This window comes from Lissotriton vulgaris, chromosome 4_1 (genome assembly GCF_964263255.1).
Source record: "Lissotriton vulgaris chromosome 4_1, aLisVul1.2, whole genome shotgun sequence".
Classification (NCBI taxonomy): domain Eukaryota; kingdom Metazoa; phylum Chordata; class Amphibia; order Caudata; family Salamandridae; genus Lissotriton; species Lissotriton vulgaris.
The window spans coordinates 1,786,755,528-1,786,769,741 of NC_141691.1; positions in this window are offsets into that span (position 1 = coordinate 1,786,755,528).

Sequence of the window (14,214 nt, forward strand, 5' to 3'; positions counted from 1 at the left end):
AGGCTGTCAATCGCGCTTTCTCTCGAAAACGCGATTCGGGGGCGTTTCTGGTGCTTTTTTTAAGCCCCGCCCCTTTGTCCCGGGCCGCGCTGCGATTGGCTGCCGGCCCGGGACACCCCCGTGACGTCATTCCCGGGCCGCGCTGTGATTGGCTGCCGGCCGGGACACCCCCGTGACGTCAGCCAATCACAGCGCGGCCTGGGACCTGACTTGTTTGAAGGTGGAGTTCTGAACGTACCCGAATGTGCGTAAAGTGAGATATATACGGGTGAGCGATGACGCATTTCAGCGTGAATGTACTCCTACTCGTTCTTGTAAAGTGCCAAAAAAGGTGTTCATTTCACTGTTCCAATAAGTTAGCTTGTATTGACAGATTAATTCAACTGCTGGGGCGGGATGAGTTCGCGTGCCTAGAAGAAAATCACAGGTTACGGTATCTTGGAAAACATTGAGCAAGGTCCGGTAATATAAAAAAAACCCTACTTCTGGCGTCGTGGTGCCATCACTTTATGTTTTGGCTTATTTTTTAGAGGCTGCAGAGCTTACTCTTGAAAATTACCACGTAAATTTGTGGTCACGTGATCTTTTGAATTCCGGAAACGAAACCCCGCAAAAGGTACGTCTGTCATCATAAGATTGAAGCGTCTCCCAGTCGGGGAACCTGTTGTCTAGAATGGCATTTTAAAACTCTACTCGTTATTATTATTTTCATAGTGGTTAGGTTTATTTATTTATTTATAAAGTTTTAAATAGAGCGAACTTGATTCTGTTTGCAGTGCAAACTTTGGTTCTGAGGAGTCCAAGTGAAAACATTTCTACAGGGGGCACACTGGCGCCTAACACAGGTGTCCAGCTCCAGGGGTATTTTCTTCCTTGCCCATTCAAGCCTCAACAAATTAATATCAGCAAACCACACATATTATCATTTTAAACAAAAAATGTAAATACGTTTTCATCATTGAAAATAGCACTATCCAATTAGCACATCCCTTTAATGGCTAGATTACGACCTGCAGGGCATGGTGCGGATGCAAGCTCCACACAGTACCGTGCAGGAGCACCCTGCCAGGAGCCCCGGGCACTTATGAGTTAAATCCCATGCATTGGAGGATAACTCTGGCATAAACCGCACGGAACTCTGAATTCCGAGGAGTTTAAAGCCCCCATTATCACATGCTGGGAGGCGATGGGAGCAGAAGCCTCTGCGAAGGGCGGTGAATGGAGGGGATGCAGCGCTAAGGGAGGGAAGGGGAATGTGTTCTGTCTTCTGTCATGGGAGAGCAGGCTCCTCCCTGCCAGAAGAGGAGGCTCGGCGGGAATGGGGACGAGGCCTGGCCTCGGCTCCCACGCCTCGGCTCGCAATGACGACCTAAAGTTACACAGCCATGGATCACTACAGAGCCTCGAAGACTCATTCCAGGCAATCTCAGGTCCATCAGTCAGAATATATATGACGCTCGTGATCATTCTATAGAAACCACAATGTCTCAGCTGGTAACACCTGACGTTACTTATTCGATCATGTAGAGGTTTACTTATGTCTTTATGTAAAGGTTTCCTTTCGAATGAGCCAAGCCCTCAGAGACATTACAGCTCTCTTCTTACTCCGAAGAGGAGGAATGTACATTTCAAGATGACACAAGAAATGTAGGCAACCAGCCCCCTCTTAGTTTCTTGTAACCTGTCGGTGTTGGGAGGTGCACGGAGCTTCTGCCGTCCACCTACTGCCCCTTACTAACCGGATGGCGTCATCACCACCGTTCACACCCGGCTGCAGACAACCCTGACCCAGCTCTGCAGGAGGAAGGACCCCTCGCCCTGCTGGGCTGACCTCTTCCACAAACCGGGCAGGTGCAAACTGCACAGCACGGGCTTTGCGAATGGTGGTGTGATTTACAGTGCGACCTATGTACTACCAGGTTGGTGCACAAATGACTCCTTTGCAGGGGTCACTGATTGAATAGTAATTTATCAGGTTGTATTTTATGGCCGCCTCTGACTGGCTGCAAATGTAGGGACCTGCAAGGAAAACATTTTGTTTCAAAACCGTCCCTTGTCAAGAACTGCTTGAAAAACATAATTCCTCTTTGTAAAACAGTAGGCAGAACATACCTGTCCCCCCTCTGACCCTATGATTAGGGAGGGAAAGGTCAAGCCCATATTCTGACAGACTGCTTTCCATATGCACACTTTTCCTATAACACCTCTGTCATACCATATGATTATTTTTTACTGTCCTCACACACACTCATGCTCTCTCACCCCACCCTTCCCCGCGTCTCTCCTTTCCCTGCTAAACACTCACTCCTTCCCTCCTAATAAATTACCGAGCACTTTGTTTCTAGTTCATTCTCACTGGCACCTTGTCTGTCTGCTCGCCCTGTACGTGTGCTGACTAATTCTACTTCAGCAACTGAGTAAAACAATTATTCATGTTACATCTCTGTACAAGAAAGTCGCATGCTGCTATCAGTTTATTTTTATTCATAGTTAAAATATAATGAAACCTCTCCACTTTTACATATACACGCTTTCTCCTTTTTTATTTTTCCTTTCTCTTTTGCGTCACTCTACATGTCTTTCTCCCCATTCCCTCTCTCTTTGGTTTCTCATTCCTCCACCTTCTCTCACCCTTTTTACGCCTTTCCCTTTTTTTTGCTGACACATTATCCCTTACTCTTTCTTCATCTCTCTGTTTCACTCCATCTCACTTTCTTTACCCCCTCTTCTCTCTCTCCACCCTATCCTATCCACTCCAATTAGTGTGTGCCCTTCCCTCTTAGTCTTCCACTCTACTTTAGTCTCTCTCTGTTTAACCGTTTCTCTTCCTCTTCTTTTATTACTCTCGCTATTTTCTCTAGACCTTTCACTTACTCCTTTGCTCAAAATTCCCCCTCTTTACTTCCATTGGCCTCTCCACGATGCTCTCACCTTCTCCCTTCCCCCTGCCAACTGTCTGCACATCTCTATAAGCATTCCTCTCTCTCACTCAACCCACACCTCCCTCTGTATTTTACTCTCCCTTTACTTCTTTTGGTTTTTGTTTCGAACCTAACTCCACCTGAGAAAAATCCTTCTTTCATTCTTTCATTCTTTCATCTCCACTACCTCTCTCCCGTCTCTATATTATTGATTATCTTGCGCACTCTCATCTAGCAGTCCTTTTCCATGTATTTCTTCCTCCCTAAGTCCCCACTCCCTCTTCTACTCCCTCCTCCTCCACTCTTTACCTGTTTCTCCTTCCCTTCTCTTTATTTCACTGTCTTTTTCTCCCACTCCCCTTCAGGTTTCCTATTTACCTCCCCACTAAACTCTATTTTTCTCCTACTACTTCCATATCTCATTCTTCCTCTCTATCTGACAACTCTCTCCAAGCTCTACATTCCTATCACATACTTTTCTCTCTTACTTCCCTCGTTTGATCTTCTACCTCTCCCACCTCACTATCCCTTCCTCTCTATCCAACTCCCTATTTTTATCTCTGTCTTCTCCACTATCGGTTTGGCTCACTTTCTTGCATTCTCTTGGTCTCTTTCTTTCTCACAGCATTATCTCTTCAATATTTTCCCACCTCTGTCTCTTACATTGTTACATCTCGCTGTTCCTCCCCTCCATCTTTCTTTCTGTTTACCCCGACGTTTATTTCTTTCTCTCCCTCCTCCCCTCATATTCTCTCCTTATTCCCAAATTCCATCTTTATATTTTTACTGTTTGCGAGAGATTAAGCTATTGGCATTGTAAATGGCAATGCCATTTATTTATCTGTTTTCAAAACCAACACACAAATAAAAAATTTGTCATTTACAATGCCAATAGCTCTAACTTTTACAAAGGCGAAACCGTTGCATTGTAAATGCTTGTTTGATTTCGCAGCCATTGCATTTCATTTATTGATGTTTGAAAAGCTCTATTGAACAAACAAAGAAATAAACAAAAATACTAGAATTGTAATCAAATATTGAGGCAGAAATACAATCAAAAAAAGAAATGTGGCTAGTATTATTAATAAGAAAAAAAGCTATTTTTAAGTTTTTATATGTAATTGGGAAGGGAAGGGGGAGGAAAATACTAATATATTAACATAACAGAAGAATGCATATTACATTGCATAATACAACAGAATGTAAACAAGGCATTGATCAGTTAATACTATATATCAAATCATTGTGAATGATAAAGAAAGAGAGCAGAGAGAGAGTATTCAAGGGGGTTTAACATTTTCAGAATTGAGGGAGGAATTATGTTTTAAAACAATCTGATCTAAATAGGAAGTAAGGTGTAACCAAAAAAGCTCTCTATTAAGTGTTGGCTTTCAGGAGGAGGGGAAGGCAACATCAAGTCTATGAAAGTGGCAAAGGCTATTCCACCAGTGTTGTATAGAAAGTTTAGAAATATTTTTCCATTTGAGGGTAATGTGCTGAAAGGCTAGAGCAAGCATGAGATCAAAGAGACCATGATCACATGAGGGTATAGGCAAAGAGTCGGAGAGAGGGGTAGAGTAAGACATAGATAGTCTAAAAATATAGGACCAAACGGACTTCCAAAAATTAGATACCAAAGGACAGAGGAAAAGAAGATGCATAAAGTTAGCGTCAAAAGAACCACAAGTCCAACAGTTAGAGTCAGAATTAGAAGAAAAACGAGCGATGGAAACAGGGGTGAAGTAAAGTCTGTGATAGAGAAAAAACATAGATTGAGTAAGGGGGGCAGAGCAAGAGATTTTTATGGATCTAGACTAAAGTTTGTCACATAAGTAGATAGTCCATTCGCATCCCAGATCAGATTCCCAGGAGAGTTCTAATTTAGACTTAGCTCGCTATGGATTGAGGGCTAAGAAATATTTATAAGTAAGGGAAGCCTTGTGCAAGTAAAGGAAATGTTTAAGAAGAGCGTTTTGGGATTCAGTAAGAGAAGGGGAAAGAGAATAGTATACATCAAGGATAATAGTCATAAGAGTGCTACATTTGTGTAGAAAGAATCAGGGACAATGGAATAAGGCTTGAAATTGGGGGAAAGAGCATGGCGGGAGACCAGCAAAAAGGTGTTTGACCCAAATAATGCCTTTTGACCTCCAAGAATTCTAGAAGATGGGCCTGTTGTTAAGAAGAATAAGAGAATTTTGCCAAATGGGAGAATCCAGGAAGGCATCGCGAGAGAGAGATTTAGGCAAAACTAAAGGTTTCAGAAGGGAGCAAGTGTGTCTGAATAGGGGAAAGGATATGTGAGGAGTTTTGACTGAAAAAGCCATTACTTCCTAGAGGGAGAATGGTAATAATAAAGTTTTCTCAATGGATAGCCAAAAGGGAGTGTAAGCTTATGGTAAAGGGGGGGGTGGTATCCTTTAGATCCCAGTGAGGTAGCCTCAGATCTGGTTATTGCTATAATATTTTTTATTGAAATTAACAGTCACAGAAGATATATATATGTTTTGTCAGTTTAAAGACTTGTTAAAATCTAGTTTGCGACATCAACATTATCGGCGCCATCTTGTCCCTTTGAGGCTCATATGTACGCGTAAGTGTAAGCCATTTTTAATGTCATGGCCTCTCTGCCCACTGCCGATAGCCAGTGCGTTTTTCTCTCTCCCCCCTAACCTCGCAAGCATCCCCCGCACGCTGACAGCCCCCGCTCTCACATGCTTGGGCCATAAAACTCCCTTTCAGCGCGACCCTGCCTCGGATCCACCTCCCGTACCCAGCCAACACCTCCCTCCATCCCTTTCATGATCTCCTATCCTTTGATAAACCCCCCTTTCCTCTGTGCCCGATTGTCCTGCTCATTCCCAGGCCGCCACCTAGCCCTGCAGATGCAGTTTATTGCCCCCATACAGTAGGAAGCTTCTCTCATCAAAGGATCCACAACTGATCAAAGCCCCCACCCCATGAGATCCGATCAGCCACACACATTCCGGGAATCGGCGGAATATCCAGCTGCGCGACAGTCATCACCTGTTGAGACCGGGGTGGGGACTTCTACTGTAAATGTGTGTGGGAACGGGCATGAAGCGGGGATTCCGAGGATGTCTTTTCCGTACTTCAAAGTGTTTGCAGGAATGTGTTACTGTAATAAAGATCATAAACCTGTGTATAAGAGGCCAGGCCTCAGAGATGCGGAGAAAGCACCTCGAGAAGATACCCTGTTGTCTGATTTGATGTGTTCTGCTCCGTCGGAATAAACTCCTGTTTCCTGCCTTCCAGCCTCCAGCGCCTGCCTCTTTGTTTGATAGATTCGAATGGTATGAGAGGCGGTTAACGCCGGGCAATACTTAAAGGTTCTTAGTCGACATCGGCTCTACCTTTTTCAACAATTGGCGTCCCAAACGTGGGGCCCATCAGCGACACATGGATCCAGTGTGAGAGGGCCTGACGACAGAGTGAACGACTGCAACGAACGGGAGAGCTCCTGCCCGATAGACCCTCGTCTGGCAGCCGATCATCCGAACTTCACCGGCTCCGAGCAGACCTCTCTCGAGTGATCTACGGTCCTGACTGGGAACCATCAGGAGTGCCGCGACAGTCACGGAGAATAGAGGACGATCGGGCGCTGGATGTGGAAGACGAGAAACTGTCAATGCGGTCCGGGTAAGGTCGTGTAACACGACAAATTGTGAAACGATTGTTTGAAAAATACTAGTATTACTCTTCGGTTGTTTGTTCTTTTGAGATATTCTCTGCCTACAAACGGGGAAGAATAGAAATATTCTCTCTTCCTTTGCAGACAGTGAAGGATAGGTAACACAGACCTTTGTCCCCTGTTGTAATCTGTTGTGCCTATTTTTCTCCCCACTGATTGATTGATTGTCCGAACATTGATTGTTCGAAGTTGGTTCTTTGAGATATTCTGTTTGCAAATAACGTAGAATAGAAATATTCTGTCTAGTCTTTGCAAGTAGTGAAGGGTAGGTAGTGCGGACCTTTGTCCCCCGTTGTAATCTGTCATGCCTATCTTCTCCCCACTGATTAGTAGTTGGTTCAGCCCGGACCGCTTATTAGAGATAAACCATCCAGCACCACTGGAAGGCACCCCTAATAAGACATATTCATGAAGCATGGACTAATCGCTATAGCCTATAGCAAGCTATGGCATAAATATACAAGAAAGGATCAAAGAAGTCAGTGGCCACTGTTAGGATCCTTTGATGAAGAAAAGATAAACGTGCTGGAAACAGCCCTTCGTAACAATAAGACAACGCCCACCATGCTTGATAGTCTCGGCATGTGGCGCAAAGAAGCAGAACAACAGAAAAAGAGAAACAAAGTCAGATTAGAGAAAGAGCTACGAAAAGCAGCTCACTTAGCTGCCAGAAAGTTGGAGGAAGAGATTAAGGAAGGAGAAGAAGCCAAGCAGAAGCAAGAGTCTGAAACATCTAGCCAGTGTCCCGTTAGAACGCCCTCTACGCTCTACCCCGAGTTACCCTCGAAGCAGCGAGCGAATGATGATCTTTTACTAGGTCCTCCGATCATCTACATGCCCCCTCCATACGCCCCATCCCAACCCTTAGCACTGCATCCGCAGCCCCTAAGCACAGATGAGAATAGTGCCAGGGCCTCGGTCCTCACAGCCTCCGCGCCGGCCGAACCCCTCGTACTCAGCGCAGCGCAAGCATCAGCATTAGACAACCCTGAGACCTGGAAGAAAGATTCTACTAGAATGAACAGGTTGAGCAAGGACGAGCGGGGCAGGGATCGACAAAATAGTAAAGACACTAGTAGAACGGAAGGAGAGTGAGGAGTATGTAATGGATATGTAAAATTCATATACTGAGAGCCACAGACAACACTTTGTCGTGCGATTTTGTTACCATACCCTAAATGCTCACGAGGACCGATACCAAGACAAAGGTCCCGAGAGCCTAACGACTCTGTATAGAAAGGTTGACATCGGGGATGAGGGCGAGTGGGATGTGACAGATCTCCTCACGCGAACGCTTGAAGTTTTCCGCCACCTCACTGAACAGGGGTCGGAAGCTAAAACTACGACTCCTGTAGCGACCGATCCTCGAATAGAACAAACTAGCGCCATGATGCCTATAAGGGAGGCCGCTCCCTACTGGGTCCCCCCACGAGGTCTGGGAACGCACGATGATGTTAACCATCAAGACGCAAAAGGGAGGGTAGTTTATAACTGGGTCTACCAACCATGGGATCGACAAGATATTCTGACGTTCCGAAAATCTCTGCCGGATTTACGAAAAAACCCCACTGCCTTTTATACTGAATTAGGTACAGCCTTAGGCTCAACAATTATGACCCTAGCTGACATCGATTTGTTTTTCGGGTTATGTCTGCCAGCTGATGTGTGGAAGCAAATCCGGAAAGTCAACCACCTTGAGCTGTTCGGACATACCTGGTCACAACTCGATGGCGTGGACAGACAACGAGAGCCTGGACAGAAACCTTTGAAGCCCATTTTAGAACTCCCAGACAAAATCGTACAGAAATTGAAAACCCTGATCCCAGAAAAGAAGGTGGACTGGTCGATAGTAACAGCCTGCCGTCAGAAACCCCAGGAAGACGTATCAGAATACTTCTCCCGGTTTGAAACGGTGTTTTCCGATTACAGCGGCCAAGACATGACCACTGCAATCGGACATCATCTGTTTGTCCAGAACTATGTTAAAGGTCTGTCACAGGAGGTCTCTCAGAAACTACAGGCTAGCGAAAGTAGTTGGGCAGCCTCCAAGCCTGCGGCTATCCTTCAGATGGCCCAGTATTACGAGCATCAAAAGAACGAGAATGATAGGGCGACTGAGAAAAAGAAAAAGGACATGAAAGAAAGGGTGATGATCGCACAGTTGCAAGGGGTGACTATAGGAAGAGAGCAGTACAAGGGAAATTACCAGTCAAATGCTCCTAGAAATCCACCCCCTAAAGACCGCACGCCCGCCACCTATGCCGGACGTAAAGACATTGACGAAAACCAGTGTGCATTTTGCAAGGGATTTGGCCATTGGAAATCCCAGTGTCCGATCCTGTTAGAAATGAATAAGAATAGGGACACAAGAGATATAGCGGGTGGGCCACCAAGAAACAGAGGACAGGGACGAGGGTCCACAAACGACACCAGCAACAGCAGGCCAGACAGACCAAACACATTTGACCGTCCCCGACAGAACCAGTACCAGCAGTCTGACTGCGACGACGCCCACGACTTCGCATAGGACTGCCAGGGACAAGAGAGGGATCCAGTCGAGCTCTATGTTGACCAGCAAGGTCCTTATGTCACCACTAAGGTCCTGGGTACGAAGTCTCCATTTTTGGTAGACACTGGCGCAACACGTAGTGCGTTATCTAAACGACTGATTCCAAGGGCACCCTTGTCTGGCTCACTTGTAACATCGATAGGTTTCGATGGAACGCCCTCCACCAATCCCTTGTCCACACCGATCTCCTTTTACTTAGAAAATAACACCACTGACACAACGTTTTTGCTCTCATCCAACACCCCTGATGCCATTATGGGACTTGACTTACTGAAGCATTTCCGAGCTACTAGTAGGTGTTCGCAAGATAGAGTTCGAGTCTTTCTGTACGATAACCCGACTCTGCTCAGACTTTGTCCCTCCCGACGCATGTTCTCCATCTCTGACGCTGATCCGTCCCTACTCGACACTCTACCTCCATATCTGTGGGCTAAAACTGACTCAGACGTAGGACGCATGATGATCGATCCAGTGCACATAACTGTTCGACAGGACGCAATACTCCCAAAACTTCCACAATATCGGATATCGCCCGAGGGCGAGAAGGCATTGGTAAAGATAATCCAGTCCCTGATAGATGCAGGAGTGGTAGAGGAAGTAGTTAGCAATGTTTGCAACAGCCCTATCCTACCCATTATAAAGAAGCAAGGTGAAGGAGATGAGAAAGCGTACCGCTTCATCATCGACCTACGAGAGGTTAACAAAGTAGTTGTTCCTCAGTACCCCGTAGTCTCAGATATCACCACTATTCTGACTCTGATTCCTTCCACTGCCACCACCTTCACTGTCATTGACCTCAAGAACGCTTTCTTCTCTATCCCCATCCACCCAGACAGCCAATACCTCTTTGGCTTCACCCTAAAAGCCCGCTCGTATAGATTCTGTCGAGCACCCCAAGGCTACACTGAAAGTCCCAGCATCTACAGCCAGGCCCTCAAGAGACAACTGGACGCAGTCCAGTTACCCAATGGAGTGGTGTTGATACAGTACGTCGATGATATCCTTTTGGCGGCTGACACCACTCCACTTGCAGTCACAGCCATCATCCAACTCCTGTACTTCCTTGCGGAAAATGGCCACAAGGTCTCCAAGAAGAAATTGCAATTCTGCCAACCCCAGGTCACTTACCTAGGCCACCTCTAGTCCAAAGACGGGAGAAAGCTTACCCCGACCGGATTCAGACCATTCTAGAGACCCCTGTCCCTAAAACCCAGAAACAAGTCCGTTCCCTTCTAGGCCTCACCTCTTTCTGCCGACACGGGTTGCCAAATTTCAGCCTCATTGTGAAACCACTGCTTTCCCTGCTGACTAAAGATGTCCCCTTCCCACTCCCTTGGACCCCTGAGTGCCAGTCCTCATTCATAGAACTACGAGACGCCCTTTGCTCAGCCCCTGTCCTAGGAACCCCTGATTACACGAAACCCTTCTCCCTCTATACCCATGAAAGGGAGGGATGCGCTTTGTCTGTATTGACCCAGTCCATTGGCCCAAAACAACACCCATGTGCCTACTTCTCTGCCACTCTTGACCCAGTAGCCAGAGCTTTGCCTGCCTGCCTTCGAGCTGTAGCTGCCGCTGCTATCTCTATCCGACAGAGTGAGGGGATCGTACTCTCGAACTCCCTCACGATGTTGGTACCCCATGCGGTCGACACCCTCCTGAACCAGACTAAGACGCAACATCTGACTAGTGCACGACTGACTGGGTACGAACTGACTCTACTTGCACCCCACATCACCTTGAAAAGATGCACCACGCTGAATCCGGACACTGTTGCCCCTACCTGAGAACGATCCCAATGTGTCCCCTATACATGACTGTGTGACCCTCACGGACGAACAGACTAGGAGTAGGGTCGACCTCAGAGACACAGCCTTACCAGACCCTGACGGAGAGCTGTGGGTGGATGGCTCTTGCATCAAGCTCCCCGACGGCACTACCTCAGCTCCTTATGCAGTTACCACTGCCCGAACTGTAGTAGAGACAGCCCACATCACACAACGATCTGCACAGGCAGCAGAACTGATTGCTCTCACACGAGCATGTATCCTAGCAGCAGGAACCCCAGCAAACATTTACACCGACAGCCAGTACGCCTTCGGGGTGGTTCATCATTTTGGGCTCCTCTGGAAGGAGAGGGGATTCCTGACCTCGCACGGCATACCCATCTTACACGGAGATCTAGTCTCTGCTTTGACTGAAGCGGTCCTCCTTCTCAAGCAACTTGCTGTAATAAAATGCCAGGCACACAAAAAGGTGACAGACATCATTGGGCAGGAGAATGCACTGGCCGACATCACTGCCCGAACCACTGCTGAGAATAGGACAACGACATGCATGTATGTGACCCGGTCACAAGCAGAAAAGTGGACAGACACTAGGGAGACTATTAGAGACATCCAAATGGCAAGCTCACAACACGAATTGACTGAATGGGCACGGGTGGGACTGAAAGACGATGAAGGCTGCTGGCGGACAAAAGACACGAACAAATGGTTGCTACCCAATTCATACCTGATCCCCATATTGACCATGGCACACTTCCTGCACACATAGGATCTGCCCCTATGACCGAACTTGTCTCTAAAGTTTGGCACAACGACAAGATCGCAGACTCTGCTAAACGTCTGGATCAACAATGTCTGATATGCCTGCAGCACAACCTTGGGAAAGGAACTGTAGTACCGCGGGGAGATTTTGGGGTTCCCAATCATCCATTTGAAGTCCTTCAGATGGACTACATCCACCTAGAAAGATGCCAAGGTCTGAAGTATGAGCTTGTTGTCGTGTGCGCATTTAGCAAGTGGGTGGAAGCCTATCCAACTCGCGACAACACTGCCATTGCCACTGCAAAGGTACTACTGAAAGAATTCTTCCCTCGCTATGGCCTTAGTCGAATTTTGTGGAGCGACAATGGCCCCCACTTCGTAGCCGAAGTTATCCAACTCATCATGAAGGGGTTGGGTGTAAAACAAAAATTTCATGCAGTCTTCCACCCCCAATCTGCTGGACTAGTTGAGCGACATAATGCCACACTGAAGCTCAAATTAGCTAAAATAGTGGCTACAACAAGACTAAAATGGCCAGACGCTCTCCCACTAGCATTGCTATCAATGCGTTCCACCCCCACCAAACACCATTTGACGCCTTACGAGGTCGTTTTCGGCCGGCTCATGAGCATCTGGTCTGCACCAAAACCAACTTCCATTCACGACGTCCCGGACGTCCTAATGTCTGATTATTTGTACAACCTGACTAAGACACTGTCTGTTATCCATCAACAGGTGCTGCATGCCATTCCTGATGCTTCCAGGGGCCCCGGACACGACATCCAACCCGGCGACTTTGTGCTAATCCGAAACTTCCAATGTGCAAAGAGTCTGGAACCCCGGTGGACGGGCCCCTGGCAAGTCTTGATTACCACCCGTACAGCTCTTCGAGTGGAAGGTAAGTGGAACTGGCTACATGCACACCACTGTAAAAAGATCTCCTCGACCCTGACAGCGACCGAAGACGTGGCCACCCAAGAAGAGCTGCTGGACAAAGATCGACCATCCCTGAGCTGTTACCCTGATGAAGAAACACTTGAACTGACAGAATTTCCAGATCCCACTGTGCCATCCAGAGAAGGGTATAACCTGCGACGAAAGGAGGGAGCTTCGGCTAAGCCGACCACTGACTAAGTTACAATTCTCAGAGCGGTGGCCTAACACTACTAAGGCTGCCTGGAGAGAAGCCAAATGAAGTTTGTGGTTCTGCCCGCTACCGAGTCCCTTGAAGATGATGGAAGCGCCCGTTATGAAGATGATGGAAGCCCCCGGCACGAAGATGATGGAAGCAACCAGACATCCGAAGATTCACTACAGAAACCCAAAGACTGACAAAATCCACAGCTCAAGTACTATTGCTCTCTTTATCACCCTTCTCTTTTGCCTCCTCCTCATGACCACCCTCTGGATCGTGGAAGAGAGCGCACCAGCTCAAAAGACATTTCTGACCACTGCACAGCCTACCACAATGAAATAACATTAGCTGGTCTCTCTTTCATCTCAACTCCAAGAAAGACGTAAAGAGTTTTGGAACAACTCCTTCGTGCAATTGCTGCACCAGCACAATCTTGCCACCAATACCACCAACTGCTTGATATGTGGGTTGTTACCCCACGCCACTGGGCATTCCATCCCCTTCATCCCTACACCTTTCTCAGTTCACGGCTCCTGCCTTGCTTGGTTGATCCTCTTGCAAGAAAGCTACAGGGATAATGCCACCTCCAGCAGAACTATGACACACTTCTATCATGGGGTCTGGCAGAACAAAACAGGGAGAACTGCTGCACACTTTTGCCCCCTGACATCCAACGACTCTATTCCTATGGACATCCCTGTCAAAGAACGGATCGAGATGCAGGTGTTCAACAACCCAACCAGACCCACCTTCTCCTACCTCCGGAAACGAACGGCTGCCACCCTGACTGTGGCCCTATCTGTTGTCAATGTCTCAGGTCTGATGTGCATCGAAGGATGTGGGACACAGCTGGTAGGCCAGAGCGCTTGCCACATCACCAGAACTTTGGACTCAACAGATCCACCCTCTTTTGACCCTTCTCCAAGTATGTACTTTGTTTGTGGTACAAAAGCTTACACCTGGCTCCCCAAAGGCTGGCGGGGTACCTGTTACATTGCCTTCATTCTTCCGCCGACCTATGCGGCTCCAGCAAACCATCACCGACAAAGGCGAGCAAAAGACATTGAGCAAGCCGACTCCACCGGAGCACAGTTCCTGGACGCAATGAAGGGACTTGTTCCACTCTGGGGTCCGATGGCAAACAGCCGTGCCATCCGACATTTGACCCAGGCAGTTGAAACGACAATGAACATTACAGCTGGCATCCTCACCAACAATACAGCCGAGCTTCAGGCGGTCCGCCTGGTGGCTCTTCAGAACCGCCTTGTTCTAGATGTGGTTCTAGCGGATCGTGGAGGAGCATGCTGTATCATTGGGTCCAGCTGTTG